This window comes from Musca domestica, unplaced genomic scaffold (assembly GCF_030504385.1).
Source record: "Musca domestica strain aabys unplaced genomic scaffold, Musca_domestica.polishedcontigs.V.1.1 21, whole genome shotgun sequence".
NCBI classification, from domain to species: Eukaryota; Metazoa; Arthropoda; class Insecta; order Diptera; family Muscidae; genus Musca; species Musca domestica.
This window is the reverse complement of record NW_026712258.1, coordinates 12,921,270-12,948,144: the sequence shown is the minus strand read 5'-3', so window position 1 is coordinate 12,948,144 and position 26,875 is coordinate 12,921,270. Positions and strand designations below refer to the sequence as shown.

The 26,875-nt window shown below is 35.8% G+C and overlaps 1 protein-coding gene across 3 annotated transcripts in view; it reads right to left on the bottom strand.

Annotated features, from left to right (window-relative positions):
- The window catches only part of LOC101895423 (A disintegrin and metalloproteinase with thrombospondin motifs 1), a 266,152-nt gene that overhangs the window by 175,314 nt on the left and 63,963 nt on the right, over window positions 1-26,875 (bottom strand). The window lies entirely within an intron of this gene.

Sequence of the window (26,875 nt, the reverse complement as noted above, 5' to 3'; positions counted from 1 at the left end):
CATACATATATTTTTAAAACCTCTAATAACCTATTTTTTCTTTTTCTATTTTTCTTCTTTCTTCAAATTTCCTTTTAGGATAAACACAATGGACCAGCAGGTCTCCTAGTGGAGTGGTTACCAAAAGGCAATGGCGCATCCTTTAATTTAACCTCACCTAACCTAACACATTCGAGTAAAATATATTTCAAGAGAAAAGGAACGACCAATTCTATTTCTTTTTTAAAATTTTTATTCCATTGCACACTTGGGAGAATTAATCCCTTGGAAACCACATTTTTAGGTATTGATACAATATGTTTGCTACTCGATATTTTTCAGATCGGAGATGTAAAACTTTTAGGGAATTTGGCCAATAAAATTGAATCGTTGTGCCACGTCCCTGTCCATCATAATTTCAAAACTTATAAATAATTCTTTGAAAATTTAATATTTTCAAAAATTTACACATATTTCGACATACCGAAAACATTGATCACAAATGCAAAGATACATCTTGCCATTGAATCCATCTCTACTCTCCATGGACAGCTAGAAATTCTTTTTGGTTTTCAAGAGAAATTATTTTATTTAAAATGAAATTGAATTTGATGTTTAGTTATTAGCTGGTCTGTTATTGAAATTAATCCCCCGCCAATGGGGAATCAAATGAAATGGCAGCAGCGAATGGCCGCCCAAAATTTATGATGGATGGATTTAACACTTGTGCGATATTGGATGGCTGTCTTGCTGGCCGACTGGCTGTGGCAACATTTTGGACTTCATCTGTCATTGGGCATTAACAATTAAGAGCTATTAAAATTAAAATCCATTGACATTGAGTATAACATCTGGTGGCAGGCGGGAGGAAAGGGTGAGAGGTTAGACAAATTCTGCTCATATTTTGACAAAGGCAAATGCTGCTGCTCTTTGGTTCGGGGCTGAGGATGAATCTTCGAACGAACGCATTATGATCCGCCGGAATGGCATGGCGAAACAAAATTTCGGATGAAGAACCCTAATTACTAATTGCGATCCGATGATGACGATGATAATGCTCGAAATGACAATTTGATTTATTTATGTTTAAAGCAGAAGATTCCATCCGCATTTGCTTATAAATGATATCATGCGGCAGATTTTTTGGGTAATGGAAACCAAAATCGAAAACGACAAAAAATAACAAAACTTACTTCAAGATTATTCTTTTGGGCGGTTGTTTTGAAATAAAAGCAACAGCTGTTTGTTTGCAAAGGCTTAGTCAGAAATGTTCTAAGCGGGCGAGCGGTTTATCGTTTCCAAAATTCGCAGTAAGTTGCTTAAATGTAACTGCTACATACCTAAAAGGAAAAAATAAATGGATAAAGTTAGTACTTTTCATAAAATATAAAAATATAAATAAAAAATGTAAATATAAACAAGTAAAAAACATTAAGTTCGGCCGGGCCGGACTTTTGATACCCTCCACCTTAGGGCAATGGAAATACTAGAACCAATTATGACCCACAAATACCAATTTTGAGACATATTCGTGGGAAAATGTGGCAAAAATCATCAAAAGACCGAATATCGGGAGGTACCGTTATATGGGGACTATACGATAACGTGGATGGATATATCTCATTTTCAATACCAACCATCCTAGACACAATACAAATTATTCTGCCAAATTTTGACGCTCTACGAAAAATAAGATATACGATATCGTATATCCCCCCTCCGATATTCGGTATTTTGATGATTTCAGCCACATTTTTCAACGGAATTGTCTTAAAATCCAAACAAGGAGTTCCATGAGGGTACTTTATACCTCGAAAGAGAATTATCTATATAGGTCGACGATATCGTACTACCCCCATATAAAGGTACCCCCGATATTCGGTATTTTGATGATTTTAGCCACATTTTGTAATGGAATGGTCTGAAAATCCATACAAGGAGTTCCTTGTGGGTACTTTATCCCTTGGAAGAGAATTATCTATATAGATCCACGATATCGTATAGCCCTTATATAACAGTACCCTCCGATATTCGGTATTTTGATGATTTTAGCCACATTTTTCAACGGAATTCTCTGGAATTCTACACAAGGAGTTCTTTGTGAGTTCTTTATTCCCTGAAAGTAAGTTGTCTATCTAGGTCCACGATATCGTATAGCCCTTATATAACAGCACCCTCCAATATTCGGTATTTTGATGATTTTAGCCACATTTTGTAATGGAATGGTCTGAAAATCCACACAAGGAGTTACTTGTGAGTAATTTACCCCAGATATAGATTTGGCTATATATTTATATATATATAAAGATTTTAACAGAATTTTCAATGGATTTTATTATTATTATTTATTTATTTATTTATTTATTTATTTATTTTTTTTTTTTTTTTTGAAAATTTTCTAATTAGTTTCAAATGGTGGAGGGTATTTAAAGTTCGGCCCTGCCGAACTTACTGCTTTCTTACTTGTTTCTTTTCACACAGGGTCATCACAATAGACTAAAGGGCCACAGCGCAGTGTGGCTACAAGTTGCATTGTATTTGCACATCCTAAGTGATATCAAAACTAGGAATTATTCCTATTGACATATATATTATATTACTCTCAGTTGTTCCATTCATTTTGTATAAAGAAAGGATTGCGGCCGGCGGTTGGGTTGTGAGGTGTTGTGTAACGCTCAAATTTCCAAATAGAATTCAATATACTGACCGTTTATAGACTCCAGCATACAAAAAGAATTGGTGTCAAAAACCCTGATTAGCAGTTCTGAGCTTCCAAGGGAAGATGCTAGATAGGTGTTTCTTTGCTTGATGTATGCAATTTTTTTTTTTTTTTTTTTTTTTTTGCAAAATCCTTTTTTTTTTAAATTTCTAAATACAAGCTAAGAAGCTAAATCATTTTATAGTCTTCTAATTTCAACTTCTCTTTGTGTTACTACTTTAAAAGTGAAGAGTCTTTTCATCACAGAACGTTACAAAGTAACTGAAAATTATGAAAATATTTCACTTTTACTACCTATAACCTTTCAACAAACTGTTGGCAGATTCACTTCCAATTCCCAAATTTGAATTTAAGCCCACTTCATGTATGATACACACTCCATTCCTCACCTAAGAAAACTCTAGCCATATCCCACAAGAAAATTCAAATTAATTTGTCTCTTGCCCTGTAAAGGTCGATGACATAAAAAAAGTAATTGACAATTTCCCACAAACAGTCTCGGCTATTATTTTTAGCTTTTTTTCACCTCCTAAACGTTCGAGTACCACTAACGAAAAGAAAAACGAATAAAAATTAGCAAAAAACCAAAAGTCTTATTTGTGACTGCACGTAGGTGGTCATTGAGCAAAGAAGGCGAAAATTAATGGGTGATACTTAAGGTGGAGTGCTGGGTACTTGATACTGGCTGGCAGGCCCGGCATTTTAACGGATTGTTATTTTTTTTTCCGGCAAACAGCTAAAAATTAAAAGTCTTGGCTGGTAAATCATCAATTGAAAACGAGTTTTACTTCAAACTCAGCAGTAATTTTAACCAAATGGATATCTTTAAAATGTGGAAGGTTTTTTATGGGGTTTCCAACGATTCTTCATGCAGAGCCCAGTATGTGATTTGTTTTTGGTTTCATTTCGTGTGACCAAATCAAATTATCCAAACAACGTACTGTGAGCCAACGGAGTTCCAACGACCACTACCATCATCGCCAATGAACCGAAGCGGTGTTTAACAGCATGCAATTTGACCCAATTCATTTATCTTAATTCTTTATTTGTTAATGGTGGCTATATTGATTCTTTCCGAGGGTTTGTATTGATATTTATGGAGATTTGTTGTAAATTAATTTAAGCACAAAAATTATGTTTCACTTTCTAATTCGTGTTATCACCTTTAAGCTGTGGGAAAAATGGGTTATATTATCAATACTTTATCTATACTACAATGGCATGAAAATCCGTTAAAAATAATTAATGGACACTTGTTTACTCAGTGAAATCTGACAGAATATGAATAATTGTATATATTTTAAATAAAAATTACTAAAGATGAGTGAAGGGCTAAAGTTTAAGATGCTTCTCGGGGAATCACCGCACACACATACGCAGGAGCTGATTCTATATTTATTTATTTGATCTAAGATTCCTTTTGAAACAAAGAAAATTGCACCCATAGGTTTAGGTCAGATTAATCAAAGCGAAGTTGTATATAAAAAAGAGACACGCAAAAGAAAAGGACGGAAAAGATTGACTAATTCCAAATGGGATTTCAAATACTGGGGGTGGAAATATTAAGAACCCGAAGGACAAATTTGCCATTAGTCAAATTTTCAACATATATTGTGATACGATTTTTGCTTGTGACCCCGAAGTGCATCCTAAAATCGCCTCATATATGTTTGCAGCTTATTTAAAAAAAAAACGAATTTTCCACCCCCAAAAATTTTGATTACTAGCGTTAATTACGAAGCATTTTCGTGATTTTTATCCTCTTAGTCTTCGACCATTCTTTTGCCATTTTCAAAGAAAAAAATGGCCCAATGGCCCCTTGGACCAAAATCCACACCAAACATTGACTCGTTTCGGGTGCATCGGCCACATTCTGCAACTTTAACATGATTTGCAAAGTAATGTCACAAAATTTCCAGCGTTGTTCAAGCGCAACCATATTCGTGTCAGATGTATCCCCTCAGTCAATATACGATTATTTAAATATATAACTGAGTTGCGTTATGATTATTCAAAGTATTGGCCCCTTATGGCGGAGGTTCTGATAGAGTGGGCAACTATTGTCCATTTCGTATCTAACCTAAATTTGATATAAATATTTCTACGTGCCAGATGTGGAATACGTCGACTACTTTTTCACTTTATAGGAGACTAGCGGAACCCGGTGCGCTTCGCTATCTCTTTTGATCTTATATGCATTCAAAATTTTATATACGGTTGGTTGATTAAAAAAAAAAACAAATTTAAAAATTAAAAAAAAATTGTAATATTTTTTAATTTATGCGTAAACAAACAAATAGCTCGGTCTACCAATGCATGAACATGCCAGAAACAGCTGATCATGAGAAAAGCAGGAACATGCCAAAATTTGGTCACATACACGAAGGGCTCGTCTTTCGGATTTATTAATTTCATAGCAAATGCCAAACGTGCAGGAAAGTGCAATCTTTTGAAAATGAGTTGCATTTCGTTTGCAATTAGAGAATTTGAAGTAGCAACATACTTCCCCGTAATAATCGTATCCACAATTAAATTGTTGTGCAGTTTTTAACTGTTAGACTAATACCATTGCAAAGGCATTGTGGGTCAATGCTTCTTAATAAAATCATATCCCAATCTGAACCGATTTCAATATAATTTGACAAAATTTACTTTTGCACCAAATTCCGTCACATCCTCAATATTTCATTGAAATTGGGGCGTTATATATGTGAAACCGGCCGAGAATATATATATGGGAGCTATATCCAAATCTGAACCGATTTCAATATAATTTGGCTTTTTTTTTCAAATTCCGTTACGCATTTCAAATTTGGAGACTGTAACTGTAACCGATCAATAAATATGTGCATATAAAATCTAAATTCTTGGGAGGTACCTCCGATTCTGATGCTATATCTCCAGTCCCAAGTGCAATTTCAAAAATTTTTATAGCCTATGTTACTTTCAGGCGATGTAGTAATATACTTGCAAAATTCTCAGGAAAATAAGTGCAGCGGTTTTCGAGTCCATAAATTACGAACATTTTCCTCATCTAATGCTGATTTCGATACATTATCTCCTGTGAAAAGTTCGTCCTTGTGAGGCGGTGGTACCAAATGGAGTTGACCGATATTGCCCACCTCCGAACTTGACAGTTAAGGTGCGCACTAGCCAGCCAGCCAGAAAGACGGCTGGCAACGGATTTGTTCTAAATGGCCTAGGGTCTTATACCCTCTTTTCGATGAGGCACGTTTTCCAATGTCAAATGAAATATACCCTAGTAGCCATATGGACTGAGAATACATACAAACCATGGATTGCGGATCCATATTTGCATACGGTTATTCTTGATTTTGACCGGAGCTACGAGACCATGTATTATTGTGCCGTATGTATTGATATCCTTTACAAAAGTAATAAAATTTAGAAAAGTACAGGGTGAGATTAAAAAACTGCAAACAACTTCAGACTGCTGTCATTTCTAAGCCACTCGTCCGATATCTGTTAAAATTATTCCAGTAACAGCTCATCATATTGTTTACACAACCACAAGTGGCTATCTTTAGAGTGCTCCAGCATTTAAATGTGAATAAATCTTTTGTGTCTCATCGCTTTTTACCTGTTACTGGCAGCGTAGCCTGACGTCAAGGAAGTGGACGGAAGAAAACAACAACATCAGCAGAAATGGTTCGAAAAGTAAAGAAGCGACTTGATGGAAAACCGCGTCGCAGTGGCCGAAAAATGGCTCGTGAGCTGAACATATCGCAATATTCCATTCGGCACATATTGAAAAATGGGCTCGGTGTAAAGCTAATGAAATTCCAAAAAGTGAAAGAACTTTCACCGCAACAGAAAGAAAATAGACTCAAAAGAGCTAAGGAGTTGCTTCGCTTTGCCGATAGTGGTGAACTGCCGAATTTGGTTTTCCCCGATGAGAAAATATTCGTTGTTCAACTTGCCAAAGAGGTCAACTGAAAATGTGCACTTTCGGTTGGCCACCAGAACTCAAGCGACGGCCATGGTGATGGTGTGGGCCACCATAACAGCCGATGGTCGCTTTCCGTTCGTATTAATCGACCGTGGCATAAAAATAAATGCCAAATATTATCGCGAAAATATTCTGCAGGATGTATTAAAGCCTCAGTCACGCAAACATTTTGGCCATCGCACTCAGCACGCGCCACCCAAGAATGGTTACAAAATGAGGTTCCTCGTTTCATTTTCAGCGCACAATGCCCACCAAAATCTCCGGATACCAATCCGCTGGACTATTGTGTCTGGAGTATTTTGGAAAGCAAGGTTGACACTAAAAAATACCCAGGCGTCGATCACCTCAAGCAAGGGCTTCGCCGGGAATGGGCCAAAATGCCGCAGAGCAACATTCGGGCAGCGTGTGACGGTCTCATTAGCCGTTTGAAGGCCATAATTCGTGCCAAAGGTGACCAATTCGAACAAATCTAAACTTATTCTAAAATGTGATGCTGTTTCCGACATTTTTTGCTTTCATTCAATAAAATTTAAAAAAAAATGTAAAAATTATGGCGTTTGATTTTGTTGCAGTTTTTTTTTATCTCACCCTATATATAGCTTCTTAAAAACGCTATAAAGGTGATTTTCACTAATAGCTTTGGAACAAGTTAGAAAGTATCAGTCAGTTTCGTCGACAGATATATACCCTCAGCGAATCTTCGTTTATATAAATATATTTTGACTTCTATTATGATTATTCAAATTATTGGAGTAGGTTCCGAAGGAATGGACCGCTATTGTCCAAAATAAATATGATATAAATATTGCTGCGTGCCAGGTTTCGACTATATTGGTTACGTCCTTCACTTTCTATGAGATATGTGATAATTTTTAGAAAATGTTAAAATGTGCGTGAGGTACCAGGTATATTGGACAAAAGCATATCACTCCATCTAATACTGATAAAAAATATTTTATTTTGCACATTATAATAGATACACATATTCAAAATTTTGACCCGTTGTGGGTAAGGTACCAGAAGGGGTGGACCAATAGCTGCCATTTTCTTACCTGGTTCTGTGATATTAAAAATATTGGAATGTGTGAGATTTGAAGACGACCCTTTGTGAGAGAGCTACCGGATGGAGGGACCGATATTGTCCATTTTCGTACCTGTCGTAGCACTGACAAAATATTGAGATTTGCAATATTTGCACAAAATCTTATTATCCTTTTTATTTCTCTAAATTATTTTCATTTCATTTTCATTTTTTTTGTGGGGGAGGTACCAGAAGGAGTGAAGCGATATTGCCCATCTCCGAACTCAAAGTTTGACAAATTAGGATAAAATCGGATGTTCCATTCGAGAGTTATTTTGCGCACCAACCAGATAGACAGACACCTCTAGAGCGACTCCAAATATCCTGAAATTCCTAACAATCCAATAATAAAATTTAACCATATATGAAGATAGTTGGTAGTCACCTAATGAAGTCATGGCGTCTCATCTGGCATTAGTGTAGTGTAAAATATAGCCCAACATTCTCCAACAAGCCTTAGAATTCCCACTTTTCTCAAAAAACAAATACGCTCAACATGAACGAACTTAAAGTTCACATGTGGAAGTTTCAAGTTTCTTGCACATAAAAATGTCATTCCGCTGCAAAAAAAAAAGGAAAACAGAAACATAAAATCGTGTCTCAATACGGCGATTTGCATTTAACCCATGACTTTGCAATTGGTATGTGATTTTGCCCAACATAAGTGGCCAGCCTCAGATTTGTTACTTTGAGTGTATGTGTGTTGGTGGACGACAAGTAATTGAATCCATTACGACTTCAATTACGCTGTAATTTTCTTATCAATGTTTTTTTGCTGCTTTTCCTTCCTTCGAACTGAAAATAAATCCAACCAAAGACCACAAATCCACACCTAAATATCTTTTTTTGGTTCGTTTGTTTGTGGCCACAAAACTGGACCGGTAGCAAATAAATATTTGCAGCAAATAATTATTTTTATTTACAAATTAAGATTTCAATCGGAATAGTTGACTGTTTGATTTTTGTTGTTGCTGTTGTTGCTATTATTGCTCTACCTGCAAATGATATCCCCCCGCTCTTTATTGAAAGCGGTGGCAGTTTAATTGTCATTAATTGTCAGCTTAAGATAAGAACCATTTAAAGTCGATCGCTCATTCCAATTTGAATGCAAACGCGCGATTGAATTCAGAGCACAGACCAGTTACCACGATTCAGTCGACCGGTCAGTCAGTCAGCCAGTCATTTAGCCAGCCAATGACTGTTACATTGTATGTGGAAATCACTTAAATTGAATTCAGTTTTGAATTCATTTGCCAATTGTTTGGCAAATTGCAAAAATAAAAATCTCAGCCACAATTGTGGGTGGGTGGGGGTATTTGTAAATAATGAAAGTGTAATAATTGCTTGCTTTCTTTTTTGGTTTTTCGTTTTCAGCATTAGCTTAATGAGCGTTGGATGATGATAAGCGCATGAAGTTGACAAATAAGTGAACTATTAAAAACGTGTTGTTTTTGCATTAACAGCAGATAGGGGGAAAACCCCCGGACACAGTTTTAGAAGCAACTACTGAGCTGGGTACTTTGTGTTGAGATAAGTTGCTACCTAATGCTATGTTTACGTTAGAACTTTTTGTAAGGTTAACCTACTTTGAGAGGATTTATTTGAAGTATTAATAATGGATATGACAATTTTAATCCAAATCCAGTCGGTTAACCCATTTATATATAAACGTACTGTAAGGTTGAAACTTAGAATATGTGCTTGGTGGTTTACCTGCGGCTACCTGTGGTTTATATGAAATGCTTGGAAAAGCTTGAGAAGTTTAATAAAACCAAAAACATGGGTATATCATCAAAAATTCAAGACTTTAACTGTATTTATCAAATGTATAGAAACAATGGAACATTTCGGAGACAACGATGAGACTAATATCGCATGAAGTCCTTGATATGATGCCATACAAAGTCCTATTGGTTCGGGAGTTGGAGCCAACCAACGCGTTTTTGCTTTGCTTAGTAGACCTGATACCAACTTACAAAAGATGCCGATTTCGCAAAAAATAATATTTTTTCAACTAGCAAATTTGTCGTATTTGAGGCAAAGAAAACCCGCACGCACACATTGAAATTCCGATATATCCAAATGGGTCACTGTATGTTGCGGATTTTGGTCGAGAGTCACAATTTGTCTCCTTTAAGCCAAGAGTGGCCATTGCGTTTTCCGGTCATGTTGAACGAATTTTTGTTCACAAAAATGGAAGTGGAGGTTATTGGCAATATTTGGTAACAACATTCGATTTTCAACAAAAAAAAAAGTTATTTGGCGGACCCTTTTTTTTTAAGATGGGCATACATGAATTATATTTTTGATCTTAGAGGACCTCCAGATATATAGGTCTGTTTTTTCAAAAATATTCCTTTTGGGTTTTGAAAAATATTTTTAGAACCTCCATCTAACTTTTGTTAATTTAAATTTTCTTTAAGACCTGTCCCCCACATTAACTGCTCACGCAAGGAAATCCATAATATGTCGCCTTTAATCTCGCAGTTTATTAGGTGTCCATTATCTCCATTTTGACCTGAATCTCTACGGTCTTTAGGTGATCTTTAGACAGTTTGCAGGACCCACACCCGGCGTCGATAGCACAACTCGCTTCGTGACAACTAAAGAAAAAGATGGTAGCGCCTTTCCATGTTCCGTGGCCTTCTTCATCTTCTGCGTGGACAGGGTCTCTTTTGTAAATACTTTAGATTGCGCGTTCGAGTCTGAGGCCACGTTAGGTCTGTTATTGTTACGGCTTTCATTGTCATTTCCTGTCTTTGTTACCTTATCATCGCCATTACCATTTACCTGATTAGAACTGCCCGCAGCACTGTTTTTTTTTTTTTTTTGAGCTGGTATTCATTGCTTTCTGCTCCTCCAGCTTTCGATCCCATGGAAGCAGGGCGCTGTAGCTTTTGGGGTCTTCCTTGAATATTTGCCTTAAAGCCTCAGTCATTTGTTTTGAGCTTACGCCTATGTACCTATGGCTACAAAGAGAATATATCATTTTATAGGACCAAAAGCGTGCCTCATTGGTTTTAGATCCTAGGTCTCTTTGGACTAAATCCGTTTCAGGACATTTGCAGTCGATCTAGAGATGTCCGTCCGTCTGTCTGTCTGGCTGGTGCAAACAATAATTCTCGAAGGTGGTATCCGATTTAGTCCAATATTGGTATATCGAAATAATAGTATTAAATATGCTTTGAGTTCGGAGATTAACAATGTCGGTCTAACCCATCTGGTACTTCTCCCACAAAAATCAAATTTTCATAGAAAATAAGTTAGAGCGACCATTAACTTTTGTTCATACCTTGCAAATCCCAATATTTATATAAGTTCTTGGTAAGTTGCAAAAATGGATAATATTCGCCCACTCCAGCAAGAACCTCCCCCCAAAAGGTCAAAATTCCGAATAATTATACATCTCATAAAATGAAAAATAAGAGTCAGATTGTTTTCAAATTTCACTCATTCCAATAGTTTTATTAATACTAGATCTGGTGTGAAGTTGGGATATATTACTTCTCTAGTTCTGGTGCCTCCACCACAACGGATCAAATTTTGAATAGCTATGAAGATCGTAAGACGCCAAACTCGGCACAACCTAATATTTCTATCAACACAAGACTGGGTATGAAAATGGAAATAATATTGTACCACCCCTTCTGGTACGTCCGCCATAACGGGTCAATTTTTTAGTAATCAAATCTTTCATAAAATACGAAATATGAACACGACTCTCTTCAAATTTCACACGTCCCGATTTTTCTACTAACGAAAGATCTGATGTTGTGATGGGATGTAGCGTTCCAATCCTTCTGGGACCGCCTCCATAAAAGGGTCAAAATTGTAAATAATTATACCCCTTAAAAATGCGAAGTAAGCATCAGATTCCATCTAAACTTCGCACGTTGATATGCATATGAAATTTATCGGCCAACTCGTTCTGGAGTCCAACATTTTGATAATTCGCATAAAATTCGAATACTAATTCGATTATCTTTGAATTTTGCACGTATTAATATTTTTATCAGTTATAGATGAAGTAGAAAACTTCGGTCCGCTGTATCTGGTATCCCATGCGAATTTTGAAATTTTACAAAAATTATCACTTATCTCATTAAATTTGAAGAAAGAAGTCGATATAGGCCAAATCTGGAGCGTTATAATATTTATATCAGACTGAGGTCCGATACGAAATGGACAACACTCCTCCTCCTTTAGAAACTTCTTCATAAAGGGTCAACAGTTTGTACAACCATAACACAAGACTATGGGTATACATCTGCGGAAAAAACGACGAATACTTTTTAAATTGTTTTTTTTTTCTATAGTGAGCTTCGCAATGCTTTGACTCAACTCGCCCAACAATTTGTTGACGTCCTCATTTGGTGCGGATTTCAACCATGGGTTTATTGACACTAGATGCGGAGTCCAAGCCAGAGTTGCTACCATTCTCTGAAGGCTGGATCGATCTTAAGCTTCCCAAGAGCTTCTACTTCTCGTCTTCCGTATATTTGCATGAAGGCTTGTTGTTTTCCCTCTTGTTATATATGTCAAGACATTTACACGGGTGAAAGATTGCTCACCATCATTATGTGACGATGGGGGAGGGAGACTGACTCGTTGTTAGATCAGTGACACCCACAGTTACTTAGTTATTTAGACCCTGCACCGTAACGGTATTTATTTTATTTCCTTATTTTATGGTAGTATTACAAACAACAATATGGGGATTATTTTGGTAGAAAATTTTAACACTCAAGCGATTCAAGAAAGAGGTCTTTAGATTTTTTTAACAATAATTAGATAACAATAGGAGGATGGTTGCAAATATTAAATTTAAGCGAGGGTTATAATTGTCATCAAATTTCATTAGAATCCAAATAAAAAAGTTGCAACCACATCCTATTTCTTTGGGAGCAAATATTTTCAGATGCTAAGAGATTTCATAGATTTCCCATACATCTATAATTTCAAAAACGATTTCAGGACCTTAACGTGACCTTCGTGTAATGCGATTATGTAAATTCCTATAAATTTCTCATGCCAGACGTCAATCGTAAACGACAATAAGTTATGACGCCTTCGGCTCTCGACGATAATGGCCAGCATTATTTGGTCTAAAACAATTCGCTATTACTGCAACACTTGTCGATACAGAAAAGCATCTGCATTTCCACAACAATGTGTCTAAATATTAACATACTCTGAATGAATATATATATTTATATATTATTGAATATAATGTAAATATTTACTTAGTTTGGCATCCATGTTTCGAACTCAAGATGTCAGTACGACGGCATAGACAGGCAGTTTTGAAAACGTTTTTGTTACACTGACCTATATTTTGTTGTTCGTGAGATAATTGCAGAGCAAAACCATTTGTTACTTTTTTTTGCTTCGTTCCGGACACAAGTGTCGATTGGGCTGGCTGGGTGGCTGTCCCGTCTATCGGTCTGTTTCGCTGACAGAATAAATAGTGCACATATACCAAATACATGTGAGATGTTACACTCAAAAATAAATGGAGCGTTTGCTTTAAGTAAGGGGACAATGTAATGACCTGCAACATAGTTGGGAATAACGGAAGCATATTTCGGAGGTGGGGTATTTGAAATGAACGATTTGCAGCCGACAGCTGTTAAAATTATTCCAGTGATAGCTCACTATTTTGTTTACAAGCATACAAAAGAATTTTGGTGAGAATATTCCAGAAAAAAAGTTATTCGTGATGGAGTTCAAGTGTGATTTCTTTATTATTTGGCTGGAAAACCACAAGGGGATATCGTAAGAGCACTCCATCATTTAAATGTGAGTAAATCGTTTGTGTCTCGTACCATCGCTCGTTACCGTGATACTGGTAGCGTAGCCCGACGTCAAGGAAGTGGAAAACAGCAACATCAGCAGAAATGGTTCCAAAATAAAGAAGCGACTTGATCGAAACCCGCGTCGCATTGGCCGAAAAATAGCTCGTGAGCTGAACATATCGCAAAATTCCATTCGAAAAATATTGAAAAATGGCCTCGGGATAAAGCCATTGAAATTCCAAAAAGTGCAAGAACTTACACCGCAACAAAAAGAAAATAGACTCAAAAGAGCTAAAGAGTTACTTCGCTAGGACGAAATTGGTGAACTGCCGAATTTGCCGAATGCCGAATATTACCGCGAAAATATTCTGGTGGGAGTATTAAAGCCTTGGGCACGCAAACATTTTGGCCGCAGACCTTGGACATTACAACAGGACTCAGCACCATCCATTGTGCCTGGAGTATTTTGGAAAGCAAAGTTGGCACTAAAAAATACCAAAGTGTCGATCATCTCAAGCAAGCGCTTCGAAAGGAATGGACCAAAATACCGCAGAGCAACATTCGGGCAGCGTGTGACAGTTTCATTGGCCGTTTGAAGGCCATAATTCGTGCCAAAGGTGACCGTTTCGAACAAATCTAAACTTATTCTAAAATGTGATGCTATCTCCGACATTATTTGCTTTCATTCAAAACTTTAAAAATTATGGCGTTCGAATTTGTTGTAGTTTTTTATCTCACCCTGTATTTACCGGAATTATTTCAAATTTCATTTTTAAAGTTCATATTGGGTTCTACAGCCTTAACCAAAATGTTTGTATGCAGGTCCACGTCTTCGTATAGCCCCCGTATAACGGGACCTCCCGATATTCGGTATTTTGATGATTTCAGCAACATTATTCATCGCAATCTTTTCAAATTTCGTATTGGAAGATCCTAATGCATACTAGAACCCAGGGCAAACATTTTCGTATGCAGATCCACGTCTTCGTATAGCCCCCATATAACCGTACCCCCCATGTTTTCGTATATCCCCCATATAATAGTGCATCCCGATATTCGGTATTTTGATGATTTTAGCAACATTATTCACCGGAATTGTTTCTTATTTGGAATTTGAAGTTCGCAATGGATACTACAGCCTATGACAAAAAATTTCGTAAGTAGGCCCACGTCTTCGTATTGTCTCCATATAACAGTTTTCATTTAAGTGGTAGTTTCCGGAAGTTTTTTTGAAAATTTTCAGGTTCCTTCCAAATGGTGGAGAGCATTAAAAGTTCGGCCTGGTCGAACTTAGCTGCTTTTTTACTTGTTTTACTTTCAGTCGTCAACTCCAAAAAAGTAAAAAAATGCAATGAAAATATAGGCTCCTTTTCGCCGGTGACTTGTAGTGAGATTTCATGTGAAATATTTTTGTCTCTGACATCATTCATCAAAAATGATGTTTTGTAGGGGATTTTTGCATCAACTCCCATAAAGTAAGGCTTTAACCCTTAAATTTATTTTTTACGTCTGCGAATTTTTGGCCTTAAGGTACGATTTAGACTTTTGGTGCCATTTAGAACCTTCAGTAACATTTTATGACCAAAAATTTTGTGGAAAATTTGAACTGCTTTCATTTTTTTTAAATGAATCCCAGGAATTTTAATCTGGAAATTGCAAAAAATGCGGAAATAGGGGGAACTTTCCACCTCTATTAAGGTTACTTTTCGATGCAAACTTTAAAAACGCCTATGCACGTGTCTCCTTTTTTTAGCTCTACTAACATATTTGATTTTTTAATCAAATTATTATTTTTCTGAAATCTTGCAAATATTCATCTCTTGAAAATGTTCCACATTTATTTTTTTTATACCCTACACCTCAAGGTGGTCAGGGTATTATGTCTTTGTGCATTTGTTTGTAGCAGGCAAACGGAAACGAGATCACATTCTGAGTCGATTTATATATTTTTATGTATTTTTGTACACAAACTACAGTTCGCATTTATTGCCCTGTCCAGGCAGATTTGCACAAATCATTTGTTTGGCCCATGGACGAACCCTATTGAAATTGGAGATAATCGGTAAACATTTAGATATAGCTCCCATATATATCTTCGTCCGATTTGCCTTATATTGTGCACCAAACGTGTAATATCAGCCCAAATAGTATAGAATAAGTATGCCAAATTTGATTGAAATAGCTATAGCTCCCATATATATTGTTCATCCGATTTGTTATTTTTGTCCTCCGCAGCCGTAATATGCACTCTGTGACAACAATACTTGGGGAAATATATCAAATACAGGTCAGAAATACATTTGCTAAATTTTATCTAGATCGGTTCAGATTTGGATATAGCACCCATATATAACTTCGTCCGATTTACCTTTTATTGTGCACCAAACGTTTAATATTTGTCCTTGGCACTTACAACCGAATTGAGTCTAGAAGCTAGTATGTCAAATTTGGTGAAGATCGATTCGGATATAGCTATAGCTCCCATATATACTGTTCATCCGATTTATTATATTTGTTACCCACAGCCATAATATGCACTCCGTAACAACGATATTCAGAGAAATATATCAAATACAGCTCAGAAATATCTTTGCCAAATTTTATCAAAATCGGTTCAGATTTGGATATAGCTCCCATATATATCAAATGGGCAAAGCAAGTCCGAATTTAAAAGATACAAATGCTCCGGCATATTTAGTCTTTCGAACTGTAAATTATAATTATAACCATAGCGTGTATGATTGAATTCTCCCATAAAAACTTTTAATTGTTATGTGGAGCTCTACTAAATTAGCAAAGTGGTGTAGGGTATCACAAAGTCGGCACCGCCCGACCTTAAGACTTTCTTTACTGGTTTATTATATTTTTAGTTCCAATATGTAAACTGTTTCAAAATTTATTGAAGAATGCCAGTGGATCAATTTTAAGTACTCTCGACTTGGTATTTCAGAATATAAAGAACTTTTTTGTTGGCAGCGATATTTTCGATGTAAAGGCATTTTGAAGAATAATTTCAAAAATAAATGCTATATTTGTAAATTTTAAAGTGTTAATAATTTTCAGTGAACATTTTTCCCCGAGTGTATTCTACCGGCCTGACACTGAGGTGATATTAGACAATAATTTAGTTGTTCAATTGCGTCGATGTGTTTTTTTTTTTTTTTTTCGTTTTTGCTTCTGATTTGTTATTTCAATTATTGTTTTCATTATTAAATGAAATTAACATTAAAGTCTTTTTCTTGAACTGTTTTAGGATAAATTTGGGTCATTAACAAATCAAACAACAGCCAGCCTGCCAGCCAATCGAAGCGCCCGGCCATCCGCATAGGGGACTAAAAATAAACTGACAGCATTGAATTTAAATATAACCTGTATTGGAATCATAATGATCTTGGGTTTTTTGTTTTGTTTCTTCTTTTCTTTGCAGATTTTGCAAATAGAAACAACCGGTCCAAGAGATAACTATCTGGCAGGCGCACGGACGGACAAATGTTGCCAGTTTACCAGTCATTGACAAAAGAAACACGTGCAGCAACCCAGCTCCGTTTTATGTGGCTAATAGTGTCTAAGGTGAAACAAATTCAAACAAAACAACATCACAGCAATGATCTCCACTCCAGGAGATAATGAATTCGGAGGAGAAGAAGAAATTGAATAGCAGTTTTTTTGGCGTTGATGAAATTGTAAGATACAATCTATAGATTGCTTTAAAGTTTGTGTGTGTGTGTGTAATTTCGTTTAGGGCCCAAGGGAGTAAAAGGGGGCCTGGCTGGCTGGCTTGCCTTCCATTGTTGTTTGCCCAAACAAATGACGTTTAAATTACTCTCAACACCGGCACCAACCAAAACGAAACGTAACCATGACGGGCATCAAGTGCGCTTAGCTGGCGTCTTGGCGGGATAAATGAATAGCGGCTACATAATATAACCAACAACGACAACAACTGTTACCGCATGGAGGAATACCATGGAGTACAACAATGACATGCCATAATCATGATAATAATAATGATGCCGATGTTGATGCTGATGATGATAATTAATTGTTTACGTTTACTTTAATGCTTATCGTAATGGTTAAATGAATATTATTTTTTTGCAATTCATTTTTTATTATTGACTGACAATTTACCATTTGATTTATATCCATTCATCCGCCAACAGCCACTATTGGATGAGTGGTGGCCAAGTGCAAATCGGAAGATAAGAAAATGTGGTGATAATTTCAACCACTGGTCTTTGGCAGGAAAGCGTACATAATTAAAAGTTATTTAGTATTTACATAGTATGGGAATGTATGAATGAATAGTTCCACAGAACGATCAGGAAATTTTGAGCAGCTTTAACTCAAAACAAAATTGAAACACCTTCAAAGGCCGGGAAGGTTTGATGGCATCTATTTCATATTTGTGTGTCTTCGGATTTTAGGATAGGAGGGATATGGAAGTGAGAAAGAGAAGAAAGGGTTTATAGAGAGAAGTATAATTAGCAGAGCATAGAATTGCTCATTTTCACTCGGGAGCGAAACTTGCTCTCGAGCAGAATTGTTCGAAGAGTGGGATTTCTTTTACAGAGTCTACTCTTTACTCTTTTGTTTTGTGTGGAAGCACTTCCCTTTACTCCCACTTGAAAAATTACTTGTATTCACACAAAAGAGTAAGAGTTTGCTCTAAGAGTGTAAATGAGTGGAAAAAATATTTTGTTTTCCAATTCGTGTGTAGAAAATGCTGTGTAATTGTGAAGAGGGGAAAAGGGGCGGTGTTATCGTGTACAGAAAAATACACATTCGTAGAAATAAACAACAACGGTATGACTAAAACCAAAAGAGAGCTCGCAGGAGTTAAATCTGCTCGATTTTTGCTCCCACTCAAAAACGAGGAAACAATGTACACTCCTTTTCGAGCGACATAGAAAATATGAGTTTGCTGGATTGTTTTTCTGCTCCCAAGAGCATTCTCATTCCCTGCAACCGGGTTTCAAGTGCCATCTTCAACCAACTTCTCCGCTGTTGTTAAACTACATAAATCTGTAAATCAAACGACTGGGAACCACCTCGAGTTAATTCTATTTTTTTATACCATCCCCCATACTACGGAGAGTATATTAACTTTGTCATTCCGTTTGTAACTCCTCGAAATACTCATGTCAGACCCAACAAAGTATATATATTCTTGATCAGCGTAGAATTCTAAGTCGATTTAGCGATGTCTGTCTGTTGTAATCACGCTATCTTTCGAACGAATTGAGATTGAAGGCTAAAATTTTGCACACATGTTTTTTTTTCCAGTAGAAAGGTTAAGTTTATAAATGGGCCATGTAGGTCCACGTTTTCATATGGCCCCTATATAACGGTACCTCTCGATATTCGGTATTTTGATGATTTTAACGACATTATTAACCGGATTTGTTTCAAATTTGCTATTTGAAGTTAGAAATGGATGTTACAGCCTTAGACAGAAAATTGTCTGTACAGGTCCACGTCTTCGTATAGCCCCCATATAACGGTACCTCCCTATATTCGGTGTTTTGATGATTTTACCGTCATTATTCATCGGAATTGTTTCAAATTTGGTATTTGAAGTTCGTAATAGATACTACAGCCTGTGACAGATAATTGTCTGTGCAGATCCACGTCTTCATATAGCCTCCATATAACGGTACCTTTGAATATTGTAATGGCTTATGACAAACAATGCCTATATAGGTCCACGTCGTATAGACCCCAATATAAAGGCTATAGTCGGTATTTTTTAGATTTTAACAGAATTTCCAAATTCGTTCCAAATGGTGGAGGGTATTCAAAGTTCGGCCAGGCCGAACTTACTGCTTTTTAACTTGTTTTTTCGGGAGTGCTCCCTTTCAAATTGGAATTAGTTTACTCTCGCTACAAATTCGAGAGACTTTTTCGGAGGTCTGTTAGCAGGGTGGTCTGCCTAGGCATGAAATGCTTTAAGCATACTTGTAGATGAGAATGGGATATATCTCCGTTAGTTACATTAAAATGTTAGAGTTTCTATTTCTCAACTGCCAAGCAGCTTATTTCTCTTGCTGAATCACGTGGGACATCAGTATAGTAAGAGTTCATGGGCTATACCTCTTATTTATCTTCACATTTGTAGACATTGAAGTCAGTGACAGTCAGCATGTCTATCGCGATTCCTAGATCAGACCTACATAGTGATGCAAGGGAATTTGTTCTTCTTCTCGAGATTACCAGCCAGATGGCCTTAAATACCATGCAGCCGGTTTTCAAGTGGCATCTTCTACCAACTTTACAGATGCGTGGCTTTTTAATACAGTTATCATTAAGCTTATTGGTGGCTTAACAGTCGATAGATCAATTGACTGAGAAACTCCTCGAGATGATTCTTCAGTCACTGCATTCCCCACTCTTTTGCTATTTTCTAACACCCAACGATGCTTAATGAATTCACGTATTTCATGAAGAGCTTTCTTGCAGACAAGAATGGCTCTCGATTCAATGGCACTTGACTTGATAGCCTTAAGGGGCTGCAAGAAAGCAATAAGTCCGGACCTAACTTTGAATACCCTCCACCATTTGGAACTTATTTTAAAACCTTAAAAAAAATAAAATCCGTTAAAAATTCTGTTAAAATCTTAAAAATACCGAATATAAACGTTATAATTGGGTCTATGCGAAGATAGGCAACTTTTGTCATAGGCCATTACAATATTCAAATACGAAACTTGAAAAAAATCCTGTGAATAGTGTAGCTAAAATCAACATATTTTGTTGATTTTAGCTACACTATTCACAGGTACCGATATATGAGTGCTCTAAGAAGACTTGTTCCTGCATAGACAATTTCATGTCACAGGCTGTGGTACCTATTAGGAACCTCAAATACGAAAATTCAAACAATTTCTTTAAATATTGTACTTAAAACGGAATATAGGGAGGTACCGATATCAGGACCTATACCTGGACCTGCACCTGGACCTGCATTTTCTGTCTTAACTGTAGTTCCTATTACGAACTATAAATACGAAATATGAAACAACTCCTGTGAATAATATCGCTAAAATCATCAAAATTGCCGAATATTGGGAGGCACAATTTTCTGTCACAGGCTGTAGTACCTATAGAAACCTCAAATGCGAAATTTCAAACAATTTTTGTGAATAATGTCCCTAAAATCATCAAAATACCGATTATAGGGAGGTACCGTTGTATGGGGCCCATAAGATATAATGGACCGATATAGCCCATCTCCGAGCTTTAATTGCTTACAGACAAAAAACTGATCTGTGCAAAATTTTACCATCCTATCTTTATTCGTTTTAACCCTAGAATGACGACAAAAGACGGACGGACAGGGCTAAATCGTCTTAGAATTTTACGCTGATCTAAATTTAAACCAGTGTTACCAACAATATAATATCTTAAAAATCACACTTTTTAAAGTACAAATAAAAAATGTGTTCTCTATTGTTACGTTTGAATCTGTCTGAAACATTAAAATACCGAATGTCAGGAAGACAAATTTTTATTTATTCGGTATTTGTAATTTCTGACAAGCATCGTTAGGTTACTTTGGTTGAGGCTTTCATCTCCTATCCACGTTTATTGGGCAATCTAGATAATAAATCATTTCATTGTAAATTCTCAAATCTATAATGTAAGTGTTCACCAACTTAAAAGCATTGATAAATTTTGATTTATTTTATTAAAAAATATTCTGGGTCAAAACACTCCGGAAAATAGTCATTTATTAATATTTATTATGTAATTGTTTTCATTCGATTCATTTCATAAGTCATTTCAATACAAAAATATTGATAGCAAATGTCATTTTAAAAACTGTGTTGAGATTTATGTTCTATTTCCCTGTATTATTAATAATATATTATCAATAAGCAATTAATTGTACTGATTTCTTTTTGTTTTTGTTCTGAAAATGAAAAGAACAAAATCAATTCTTTCTTCAAGAAAGTGGAAATTAATTGCATTACTCTTTGAGAAAAAAATGGTAAACATAAAATCTGATAAATACAAAGAGTTTATATTTTATAGCACCATGTTAGAGTTCATTGGGAAAATTGATAATCACCCCTTCCCCCCCACAAAACCATCAAACAATCGACACCCTATTGAATAGTGGGTCAATTGCTAAGTGTACTTTAAAGTCGTGTTGTTCAGGGTCTGGCTTACACGCGACATCGAGACCAACAGACAGGCCTCTAGACATTCGAACATTCATTCAGCATTGACATTTACAACCTCTCTCAATTTAATGGATTTTTATTTTCTGTGTGTTGTTGTTGTTGCTTTTCTTGAATGCAGAGATTAAAATCTTGCATTTGCTTGTCTAAATATTTATGGTTACAATTCAATGGGCCAAAAGCGACACATAAACATGGCCATTGTTGGTGGCTTATTAAAAAAATCGTTTAACAAAATTAAAATGTGCGGCCAACAAAACGTTTGTTAACAAAATGCAAAAAAAAAAAATACAGCAAAAAGAGACCATTTCAGCGGAAGGACAGACATGCAGTTATCATCTATTTGCGGTAGTTTAGGTTACGAATATTGAATAGGAAACTGGTTAGAAATACCCACAAAGGTCCCCACCAAATGATTTTAACAACTTGAGGTGGTATCTGCATTCATGGCAATACAAAATCCATGAAGTGGGTTTTAATGTCTTAAAAACTATTAGCTTTGTTTGTTAGCTGTAATAAATTTTGTTTTATGAAACCCTTAACCATTATATTTTTGTGCAAAGGTAAATTTTTATGCTACCCTCATGTAAATTATTGAGAAATTCTGGCTATTGAGGATGATATTTAGCTGTAGCTTAACTTTACTTTGCACACTAAAATACAAATCCATTTAGTCCATTAATATTTCGAAATAATATTCACAACTGTTTTTCATGCTCTCTATAAAATATGAGTTTCACATAATGCTCTTTGTAAGATTTGACCCATTAAAAAATCTGTTAATATCTTAAAAATACCGAATGGAGCCGTATATTAGGGTCTATACGACGACGTGGACACCCATAGGCAAAATTTTGTCACAAGCTATTACAATATTCAAATGCGAAAATTGAAAAAAAAAATCTGTATATAATGAGCTAAAATCATCAAAATACCGAATATAGGGAGTTACCATGGGGGTTATAAAACTTGGACCTGCACAGACAATTTTCTGGCATAGGCTGTAATATCCATTACGAACTTCAAATATAAAATTTGAAATAATTGCGGCTAATAATGTCACTAAAATCATCAAAATACCGAATATCGGGGGTTCCGTTATATGGGGGCTATACGAAGACGTGGACTTGCACAGACAATTTTCTGTCTCAGGCTGTAGTATCCATTTCGAACTTCAAATGCCAAATATGAAACAATTCCAGTGAATAATGTCGCTAAAATCATCAAAATAGCGAATATCGGGAGGTACTGTTATTTGGGGGCTATATGAAAACGTGGACCTGCATAGACAATTTTCTGTCATAGGCTGTAGTATCCATTACGAACTTCAAATACCAAATTTGAAACAATTCCGGTAAATATTGTCGCTAAAATCAAGTCAAAATACCGCATATCGGGAGGTATCGTTGTATGGGGGATATACGTAGACGTGGACCTACATGCTCCATTTTCAATACCTGCAGACATAACATACATTTGAGCAAAATTTTATCAATCTACTTCAATTTGTTCGGAAGCTAGAGTGATTTCCACAGACGGACAGACGGATAGGCAGTATTTCGAGGTGTTACAAACGGAATGACGAACTTAATATACCCTCTATACTATAGTGGAGGGGATAAAAAGACAAACAGGAACATGCAAAATTTATTCCGCATACACGATGGGTTTGTCCTTCGGATTTATTAATTTCATAGCAAATGCGAGCAGGAAACGTCTATCTTTTGAAGTTGAGTGGCATCAATTAAATTGCTGTGTAGTTTTTAACTGTTAGCCTAATACCATTGCAAATGCGTTGTGAGTCAATGATTCTTAATAAAATCATATACCAATCTGCACCGATTTAAATATAATTTGACAAATTTTACGTTTACATCAAATTTCGTCACACATTCCATATTTCATTAAAATTTGTACGTCAAATATGTGAAATCGGCCGAGAATATATATATGGGAGCTACCTTCAGCCATATTTATACCCATAGTCATATGGCTAGAGAGGGTATCTATCATTTGATACGTGCCTAGTCGAATAACAAAATAACACAAAATGTCGAAATTTTCAAAAAACATATTCTCTGCACACAAAGAGAACCGAGAATCCGATTTTGCTGCAGTTCTCGGTCAAGCGCAAAAATGGATAATATCGGTACACTCCATCAATTGCTTCCCCCACAAAGGGTCAACATTTTGAATAATTATAACTCTTATAAAATGTGATGTATGAATCCGATTGTCTTAAAATTACATACAACCCAATATTTTTATAAACTCAAGATCTGGTGCTAAGATGGAATATATTGGTTCACTCCTTCTAGTACCTCCCCCCAAAAAAGGTCGAAATTCTAAATCCCATTAAGCTCATAAAACGCGAAATTAATATACGATTCCATTTAGACTTGGGACATCTGAATATTTCCATCAACACAGGCTCTTATAAAAACGCTAGAGATCGGACCATTCCTTCTGGCACCCCCCTTACAAAGGGTCAAAATTTTGAGTACCCATGATGGTAATAAAACGCGAAATAAGCATCAGGTTTTCTTTATATTTCACACATTCCATTATTTGTACTAACGCAAGATCTGTTGTGAAGATGGGATATATCGGTCCACTCCTTCTGGTACCTCCCCCACAAAGGTTCAAAATTTTGAATATCCATGAAGCTCATAAAAAGCGAAATTAACACCCGATTCCATTTCAGGCTTGGTACATCTCAATATTTCTATCAACAAAAGATCTCTTATGAATATGGTAGAGATCGGACCATTTTCTGGTATCTTCCCCACATTGGGTTCAAGATTTTAAAAAACAAAACGCTCAAAGAATGCTAAATAAGCATCGAATTCTTTTCAAATTGCACGCATACAAACAATTTTGCTGATACAAGATCTGTTGTGAAGATGACATATATCTGCGAACCCCTTTTGCTACCTAACCCACCAAGAGTTAAAATTTTTAATAGGTGTGAAAATATCTTGCGAAACAAGTCGGCGATTCCTTAAAACTTGATATATCTAAGTATTTCTCTTAAACAGAAATCTAATATGAATATATGATTTCGCATAAAATTGGATATAAATTTCCGATTTCTTTCAAATTTATTTTATTCTTTACAATATTTTTATCTGTATTATACGAAGTATGAAAATGGAATATTTCGGTCCACTATATATGTTACCTCACGCATATTTCCACATTTTCCAAAAATTTGCACATATCTCATACAAAGTATAGAAATTAGTCGATATAGTCCAAATCTGACAAGTTGTAACATATATTTCAGTCTTAGGTCAGATACAAATTGGTCAATATTGGCCAACTTCGGAGCCTCCCCCTAATGGGTCAACAGTTTGAATAATCAAGGCTGGGGTATACATCTGGTTTACTTGATTTATCTACAATATTACCTAAAATACACTACATACCTAAAATACACGGATTTCGAGGTATCTTAATCCGAAAACTTCAAGAAGTGTAGAAGAGGGACAAACTACTTTGCGTTATAAATTGAATTTTGTCAGTGTTTTGTATTCTCATTGTCATAAGTGTGGAAATACCTGGCTGCAATCATACTCTTTTACTAAACTTCTGATTAAAGAGAAACTATTAGGAACTCCGGCAATTATTTATATTTCCCATATTTTTATGTTTTTCAAAATTCCAACGTCTGTCTCTGGGTTTTTTTTCTATCGTGGTCCTTAAGTAAAAGAGCATGTGTCATTCTCTGATTTCATACTCTCATCCTTTCTTATTTTTTTCCCTAATTGATACACACATAATTCGCTTATTTTATATTTCATCATCTAATTCATCTGTTTTCCTTTTTTAGCTACTAACGCACCACACTTCCAATTAGCCTTTACTTAACCAAATATCTAAGCCACAGCATTATTCAAAGTCAAATTCCGGCAAGAAAAAAACTGTTTGTTGGTACAGAAATACTGATGGGAAAATTACTCCTCTAATAAAGGTCGTTCAAATCAGAACCAATATTTACATTTTGTTGGCACTCCACGCATGAACTTAACCAAGCGCAAATTCACAACATCGATTGTTAATTTAAATCAAATCACAGAGAAGTGGGGAGAGAGAGAAAAACGAACATGTCAAAACATATCACATTTGCTTGATTTGTAGTTGTAGCGTGTTGTTAGTTTGATAAAAAAAAGACAGTTCTATAGATGATGAATGAATATCTTCTCATTCTCAGTGAGCGATCGGAACACGGGAATGTATGTAAACATGGGTTGCTACCTCAACGATTTATTTGATTTTTTTCTCTTTTTTGGTATTTTTTGACAGACACAATGTCTGTCACAGCCGACGATCTGTTTGATCTGACGACATGTCTTGTGGCGGTATCAATATTTGTTAAATTTATTAGAAAAACAATTTGAATCACAATGCGAACGTACCGAAGTATCGAAAGACATTTCAATTCGTATTAATTATCGGGATACACAGAAGTCATACGGTTCTCTTTTTTTTCGTTGAATTTCGAAATTGATACTGATACGACCATCATTTGGTGATGATACAATGAGCCAGGGAGTGCATGACACCGAAAAATAAATCGAACCATTTTCGCCATCTCGTCACACGTGATTCATGAAACATCTGGCATTTGGCATGGCGAAGTTCTAGCAATGGAAAAACCCTATCGTACTTGTTTGGAAACTTTGCTGTGACTCAATAAGGTACGAAGTGAGATGTTTTCTTAATTTTCATTTTTTAATCAAACATAGATGGAAAAGGGTTGAACTGTTTTCAGACAAGTTCAATGGAACAACATTGAATGATCCAATGATGTGTTCAATTACTTGGAGGGCTGCTTACATTGCATCCTTAAAGAGTGCTTCTATAGCCTCTGCCATGGCACATGGTGAGGAATTCATTTGAAATATTTACTTTAGACCCGAAAAATGGGTTTATATTCTATAGAAATGGAAAATTCTGTGACGATTTTGAAATAATTATCTCTTTGTCCATCTGTAAGTTTTAATAGCTCCATGTTTGATAGAACTTAAGATAATGATTAACATTTGTACACATGTATCTTTGGTCTGAACTTAAATAAAATTTGAAGGTACGCTATATCGGTCCACCATTTCGTTTAGCCCCCGTACAACGGCACATTCCTTTTTC